This window comes from Rhagoletis zephyria, unplaced genomic scaffold (genome assembly GCF_001687245.7).
Source record: "Rhagoletis zephyria isolate East Lansing unplaced genomic scaffold, Rhagoletis_zephyria_1.1 Rzeph_scaffold_00021, whole genome shotgun sequence".
NCBI lineage: Eukaryota > Metazoa > Arthropoda > Insecta > Diptera > Tephritidae > Rhagoletis > Rhagoletis zephyria.
Genome location: NW_016157105.1, coordinates 557,555 through 566,001, shown reverse-complemented (window position 1 = coordinate 566,001; position 8,447 = coordinate 557,555). Strand labels below are relative to the sequence as shown.

Sequence of the window (8,447 nt, the reverse complement as noted above, 5' to 3'; positions counted from 1 at the left end):
TCAGCACATTCACACAGGTATGTGTGTTAGCCCCCGTATTAACTTCCATACAACTTAGGAAAGAACAAGATGTCCGAAAAGGAGAACTCTGCCAGCGAAGAGGAGCTCAACGCCACTGTCGCCAAGGCACCGAAATGGATCAGCTTCGAGAAAAATTTAAAATTCTATAAGTAGCTTTGGACGCATCGAATAAGGAAAACAATTTATTGAAAAAAACAAATTCAATCGCGTGTCGACTCTGCCGACGCACACCTAGCCAACGTCATCCGTGCCGATGTAACCCCAGGTAAAATCTTTACCTACGCGCCTATATTTGCCGCTGCAAGTTCTGCCTACTTCGACGCTATTGAAACGTCTCAAAACACTACCACCTCAACAAAGGTAAGTTCTGCTAATACTTATATTCATCACTTTTTTTGGGAAACACGCAACTCAATCCACCAACTGTGCCCTAGTCTGCGGGATTTCTGTGCCTGGTTACAACAAATTGCCACTTATGTATATGTATGTTGCTAATGACATGCGTACTACAAAACATTCAAGTGTCAATGAATCAGCATCAACAAATAACTTCGAAACCAGTGTTTACCGTGGACGAAAATAAGATAAAGTGCATAGTTTGTCAGGAAAATCATAAATTATATTTGTCTCAAAAGTGGAATATCACAACAAAACATCAGTTATGTTTTAGTTGCCTCAACGCAGGTCATAATACACAAAACTGTGCAAGACGGCGAGAGTGTGGCATTAATTCTTGTCGTAAATTTTACAATCGTCTCTTACATATGTAATTTAAATTTGAAACCTGAAAAATGCAACTCTTTATCCAACAATGCTGTCGCTACCATAAGTGGCTGCAAAACTGTAAGGGCCTCTCAAACCGTAGAATCAGTTGTCTAATGCAAAAAATGGGGAGAAAAACAAAACAGATGATCGTCATACACTGCTGAAAAATTGCTTTTATCGATGAAGGAGCCAAAGTATCCAGCTTATTGTCGCTAAAGTGGATAGGCGATAGAACGACCAGTGACTTATAGGTTGCTGGCATCTTCGACGTCGCAGATAAATTCTGTATGAAAGGCGTACGTACAACTGACAAACTAGGAGCGTTCCTTATCTCGCAGAAATAGTCAGAAAAAGTCCGAAGTAGTCAGATTTAGTCCAAAAAGCGTTCCTTAACTCGGAAATGACAGCAAAAATGAGAGAGCAACACTCAGTGAGAGTGACTCTCATCAGTCCGAAGTAGTCCGATTTAGTCAGAAGAATTTTTTCTGGCATAATCCTGAAAAGTGTCAAACTCAACTGAATTTAAATTAACGGAAATTAAAGAATACGCAAAAAGTGAGAATAATCTAAAAAGTTAAAAAAAGCAAGTGCGCCTGGGCCACACTGGAGAAGTTAAACTTACGATACGAATCTATTTTGTCTCATAACCATATGTAAATACATACATACATCTGCTTTTGCTTAAGGTTATAGATATATAGGTACCTAGATCCCTACCTCTACTACTGTTCCTTCTAATTACATTTATCGACAATAGCATCCAACAAAATATAGCAAAATCGGTTATAATATTGGTAGCAAAATTGATTAGAAAATTGATAAAAATATTGATAACAAAATCTATAAAAATATCGATAAATAATAGATAACAAAATCGATAAATATCGATAACAAAATCGATAAATATCGATAGCAAAATCGATAAATATCGATAATAAAATCGATAAATATCGATAACAAATCGGTAAATATCGATAGCAAAATAGATAAATGTCGAAAACAAAATCGATAAATATCGATAACAAAATCGATAAATATCGATAGCAAAATCGATAAATATCGATAATAAAATCGATAAATATCGATAACAAATCGGTAAATATCGATAGCAAAATAGATAAATGTCGAAAACAAAATCGATAAATATCGATAACAAAATCGATAAATATCGATAGCAAAATCGATAAATATCGATAATAAAATCGATAAATATCGATAACAAATCGGTAAATATCGATAGCAAAATAGATAAATGTCGAAAACAAAATCGATAAATATCGATAACAAAATCGATAAATATCAATAGCAAAATCGATAAATATCGACTACAAAATCGATAACAAAACCTATAAATATCCATGACAAAATCGATAACAAAACCGATAAAAATGTCGATTATTTCATCGACAACTCTCGAGAATCCCGAAAATCTCTAAATTTCCAAAATAGTTCCACAGATTAAGTCTGTGTCTCTCTCTATATCCTTTCCTCTTTAATTACCTTTATTTTAATCTTTCTTCCCCTATCTTCATCTTTACTTTTATCGGTATTCCTCCTCTTTTTCTTTACTTTTATGTTTATCATTTTCTTCATCTACATATTCCTCTTCACCTTTGCCCTTATATATATAAGCAAAGTGTTTAAATTTACTTTGGTCTTCATTTTTCCCTTTATCGTTACGCATCTTTGTTTTTGTTTTTATTTTCACCTTTGACTTTATCCTTTTCTTTACCTATGTATGTACGTACTCACCCTTACTTTCATCATTGTATTGGTCTTTTTCTAAGTGTTATTCTTTAACCTTTTATTAGTTGTATACCATATGCATACACACAATAAGCACTTGTTTCAGCCCCAACCATTTCCGTTGCACCATTTCCATTGCACCATTTCCGTTGCATCATATCCGTTACACCATTTCCGTTGCACCATTTCCATTGCACCATTTCCGTTGCATCATATCCGTTACACCATTTCCGTTGCACCATTTCCATTGCACCATTTCCGTTGCATCATATCCGTTACACCATTTCCGTTGCACCATTTCCATTGCACCATTTCCGTTGCATCATATCCGTTACACCATTTCCGTTGCACCATTTCCATTGCACCATTTCCGTTGCATCATTTCCGTTGCACCATTTCCGTGTGCAATTTCCGTTGAATTTGCAAATTTACTCCCAACAAACGAAACGCCGCTAAAGAAGTTTCACTTCAAAAAAGTGAATTGAAATTGGAAGGAGGCAAAAAATAAATGATATAGAAAGTGTTTATTGTGCTTGTGCTTGTGTGAATGTGTTTTGTACATACATTTCCATTCTTATTTGACGTTAGTTTTGTTGTTGCCATTCTTTGGACTAAAAATTGGGTTCTTTGCGTTCCTTTACTTTTCCTGTTATTCTCTTTTAGTGAGCGCATTTTGCTTATGCTCTGGCATTTTGACACTTTTCAGATTTTAGTCCAAAAAGATAAGGAATGAACCTACTGTTGTGCCATCCCAGTCGCTGAACTTTGGCAAAATTGTCGAGCAGCACAATGAATTAAAACATATTCCAATTAGAGATTATAAAAACGTCACAGCGCAGTTATTTATTAATTTGGTACGGCTTACACATTATTTTGGTACGGCCGTTTAATATGTTGAATTTCGACGACGGTTTATTGCGCACAAAACGAAACTTGGTTGGGTGTTTTTCGGGTCAAATGAGCCCAAATGTGAGGATGCTGCGATTGGCCATGTAGCCACTGACAACGACATTTTAATAGATTTGTATAAACAAATGACAGACTATTTTGAATGGGAGAATTTTAAACCAGCGGCGCTGCCGCGCGTGAATACAACAGCTGACATAGGGGGTAAAGCTATTTTAAGGCAACCTACAAATTATGTGGGGCATAAGTATGAAACTGGGCTCTTATGGAAAAGGGATAATGTTTCTTTTGGTCGAAAATTACAGTATGGCACTGAAACGATTAGAGGTTATCAAAAGGCGCATGCTGAACGATGCTAAGTGTACGAAGTGGTATAAACAAAGAATTTCGGAATAAGTATGTTAGAAAGTCGTATGCCATCAAATTAACACCGCTTGAATCTGCGATAGTTAACGAGCGCACATGGTACTTGGCACATATTGTGGTGAAGAATTATGACAAAAGGCGGCTTGTATTTGACGCCGCGGCAATGAGAGATGGTGAATCGTTGAACTCGATACTAATGAAAGGGCCTAATGAGTATCAGCCAAAACCGCTGCTGTCAATACTATTAAAATTTTGACAGGGCAATTTCTGCGTGTGTGGGGACATAAAAGAGATGTTCCACCGCGTCGATATAAGGAACGAGGATCGAACTTGTTTTAATATAATATATGTCTTTATTCAATAGCAGTTAAAGTGAGAGTGAGAATAAGTACAAAGAGATTAAAGAAATTCTTTTTCTAACATTTGTACAACACGTGTATTACAGATTTGTATATGTATATATTACAGGGTTGTACAAAGTGTAAGAGTCAATAAGGTGACCAGCTATATATAATAAGTTGTTCACTTTATAACACCCTCCTGAACGACTTATTTCTATGCGTTCGCTTTACAGAAATATTGATGTGGGTTAATAATTCGAAATTGTAATAAAACTATTTTTGCTTATTTAAGTTATTTAAGATCAAATTTAGCGGCAGGACCAAATTTAGCGGCTTTTTGTTAAAATGTCTGCAACCATCTCGTTGGTAGGTAAATACTTCAAAACTACTTGAATGTGTTCGATAAGTTGCCGAATAAATTTCGTCTTTATGTCTATATGTTTAGTGCGTGGTGAGTAGGAGTTATTCAATGCCACTTGGATGGCACTCTTGTTGTCGCAGAATATAGTTATCGTTATTTCGTATTTCGGAACCAGCTCACCCTACAAGAAAAGGACATTTTAGACCGACCGATGCTCAATACACTCAAATAAAAACCAATACACATAAAAAACGCTGTAAAAATTTCCCTGCAATTTTAAGGCAGTAAAACAGAGACCTTAAGTTAACATCTATCAAGGCCATATGATGAAAAGGTATGCAAAATCACATGTACACAAAAGAACTGGTCAGATTTATCAGAAATCCCTTCAATTCTGACGTAAAATATGATGCCAAAAGGCTGCAGATCTCCCAGTCAGACGACCAGTCATATGACCGGTAGATGTCTTGTAGGGCAGCTTCCAAATGCTTTAGCCACACAGACTCTTGTAAAGCAGCTACAATAGATATCAACTCCGCTTCAGTGCTCGACAATGCAACAGTTTTCTGCCTCTTTGTTGACCATGATATGGCAGCTGACTGAAAAACAAAGGTATAATGTAAACGACCATCGTTGAGCGCATAAGTATTTTTCGCAGCTCCGTCGCGTTCCTAATCATATTTACGTGTGCGATATTTTTGTGTTTCAATTGTAACTCGCTGTGTGCGAGCGGCGATTTTATTACTTGTGGACTTTGTTCGCAGAACTTTCATTTAAAATGGGCAAAACTAAATTCCGCTTGCCTCAAAGTAATCAACTCTAATAAAAATCTAATATTCAGATGTGACACCTGCAGCTGTGTATCTATTTCGTCCTGCTTGGCTAAAATAAGTAGTGCTTTGTGTTCACTAAAAGAAATAGAAACTGCTTTTGGAGGACATTCGAACCTGCATAATCCAGAATATCCAAAAAATTTAAATATATCGCACGTTTCTATCAAGAATGCTGCTAGCAGCATTGCGCCTAGTAATGATACAGGTGATAATAACAATTTGATTATTACGCGTTCAAAAGCTAGGGTGGACAACCTTAATAAGTCGCCCTTGAACGTTAATTCTTCAACTTCTTTTGCTTCTGCTGCTTCTTCTGCTGGTGCCATTACAACTAACGCTCTCACTGCCGACGTTTTTACTGCGTGCTCTCCAAGCACGTGCACAGTAAACGAAACTGTTACCTTGTGTATACCTACACAAGAAACGCATTAACAGAAAACCGATTGGACTCAACATATATTTCTTTAAAGCATTTATACCCCTGTCGTTAAAGCGCACTCGATGAAGTCGTATTCAAAAATAAACAAAATCTGCTATTTTTATACGACATTTTTTGTAATAAATAATTTGCGCGGTTGACCGAAGTGGAAACAAACAATAATTGTAATTTATTATAGCAATAATTCAAATTTCAAACGGGCTGTATAAAGAAAATCAGCCTATTTTCACTTCGCGTCAAATGAATGAGGCGTTTATACTTGTTTTCTAACTGATGTGAGAAACAAAAAACCGATTTGAAAACAAATTGAAGTCAATACACTTTTCAAATTCAACGCGTTTTGAAATTTAATTTATGCATTTTCACTTCGCGTCAAATGAATGAGGCGTTTATACTTGTTTTCTAACTGATGTGAGAAACAAAAAACCGATTTGAAAACAAATTGAAGTCAATACACTTTTCAAATTCAACGCGTTTTGAAATTTAGTTTATGCATCCGTTTTGAATCACAGCGAACTGGGTCAAAGCGCTTTATGGGTCGGTATAAACAAGGTATGTGACGCTGTCTCCTCGCAATACTTCTTTGGCTGCTGATAACTCATCGTTTGCTGCGCATGCCATTGGTACTTCGGCTGCTGATAATGAANGTTTATGCATCCGTTTTGAATCACAGCGAACTGGGTCAAAGCGCTTTATGGGTCGGTATAAACAAGGTATGTGACGCTGTCTCCTCGCAATACTTCTTTGGCTGCTGATAACTCATCGTTTGCTGCGCATGCCATTGGTACTTCGGCTGCTGATAATGAAAATCGCTCGGCAACCAATGATGAATCAACAGAGATTGGTGACAAAAACTCAAATAACAATGCTGCGTGGACTGAAGTGAAAAACAGAAGGCGAAAGAAGACTTTGGTTGCAGTGTTGCCGTTTTAGCCCTTTGGTGGCTAGATTTAGCTACCACATACTTTTTTTTGGCCACGAATTTAAAATTGCCCCTAGTCCTTTTTGTAGCCCTCTGGCGAATTTATTCATACTTGGCATGAAAGAGTTGTATATGCTTAATTTGATCTAATTTGTTTCATTTATGTCAGAGATAAATTTTTAAACTAAGAAAGACGGATGTATATACATATATGTATTGTATGTTCCTTGCGTTTTTATACATACATACTGTAAAAGGGTTAGGGCTGTTAACTTATCTATTAACGATTTAGCTATAGTTTAAAATAGATAATTTTACGGCCCTTAGGGCCGTTTTCTGAAGTAACCTTTAACTTTAAAGCTCACTTTATATTTAAAGGTTGGATTAAAAATAAAGCTATGTCTAAAGTTAAGCATTTCTATTATCGGATTTTGACGTATGTATGTTTCTTGGTTGTAAATAAATTTAAAACCGGCAATAAAATGATTTACTTTAAACACAATTATAAATTTTAATGCAGCCTTTAAATATAAAGTGAGTTTTAAAGTTAAAGGTTACTTCAGAAAACGGCCCTTAATATGCTTAATTTGTTAAATGGCCCATCAAGTCGATTTACCGTGTATGTTCTTGAGGTGTGATTGTACCAGCTGCTGGTGCGACTTCAAAAACTATTTGAAAATTGTATGATTGTACCAGCATGCTGGTGTCGTGAGTGGTGAAATTAGCTCAATTTTCTAAGTAAAAAGTATTTTGGCGGAAATTTTTTGCACTATATGAGTCAAAGTGTTTGTGGAAGATTAAGTTCACGATATTTCAGTTGTGAATAAAAAAAAAAAATGTTTAACAAATGGTAGAAATATTATAAAATTTCGGCTCTAATCATTTCGGCCATTCCTCGACCTCATTTGTAAAGAAATAAATATTGTGTCGTGCTACGCGCTGGGGGAGCCCTAGCGCTCCGCCGGTGCTACCTTCGCGGTAGTGATGCTGTTCAAAAAAGTTGTGCGGAGCCCTGGCGCTCCGCCGCTGCTACCTTCACGGTAGTGGTGCTCCCGCGTTGCCGGCCTACAGTGCCGCTGGTGGTTTTATTAAAAAGCCTAGTTGTGCTGCGGGAATATGCAGCAGTGTGCTCAACTTGAGCACTTAATTTAAAAATAAAAATACTTGGATGACCGAATAGGTTTAAGTGTGCGCAATGAATGCCGCTCAATTTATTTTACATTTTCAACTTAAGTTAGATGCTATTATCGTAGGTGAAGAGTTGCATTTTTAATATCGTAAATAGCTACATAGGTAATTGGGCGAATTAATAAAAGGTAATTTTGTAGGGTTGCAATTGTGATTGTTTAATCGCATTACATCACCCTCCTTTGGAAAAAAGAAGAATTTGGCAAAGTGATCAGATTTGCCACATTCTTCTTGTCCATAATAAAAATTAAGTTAAATTGTTTTGAAGGAACGAATTTGAAGTGCATGTGGAATATTCTTCCTCCTCCACTCGTTCGTTCACAACAATTTAACTTTCGTTACAAAGTTAAATTAGCCATATTGCAATTAGTTCTTATTACTAATTTATTTACTAATAATTATCTAATTCGTCAAATATTGTATAGTAGTGCCATAAACTAGAATCATTTTTTGTATATAATTAAGTAGTATTAGTATATTATTTAAAAAAATAGCTTATGCTGTATGTATAACGAGCTACGTCTTATAAGTCTAGCATTTAGAAAATTTGTATTGGGGA

General features: G+C 36.0%; 1 protein-coding gene across 4 annotated transcripts in view; it reads right to left on the bottom strand.

The window, feature by feature from the left end:
- Positions 1 to 8,447, bottom strand: part of LOC108362068 (uncharacterized) — a 608,307-nt gene that overhangs the window by 364,549 nt on the left and 235,311 nt on the right. The window lies entirely within an intron of this gene.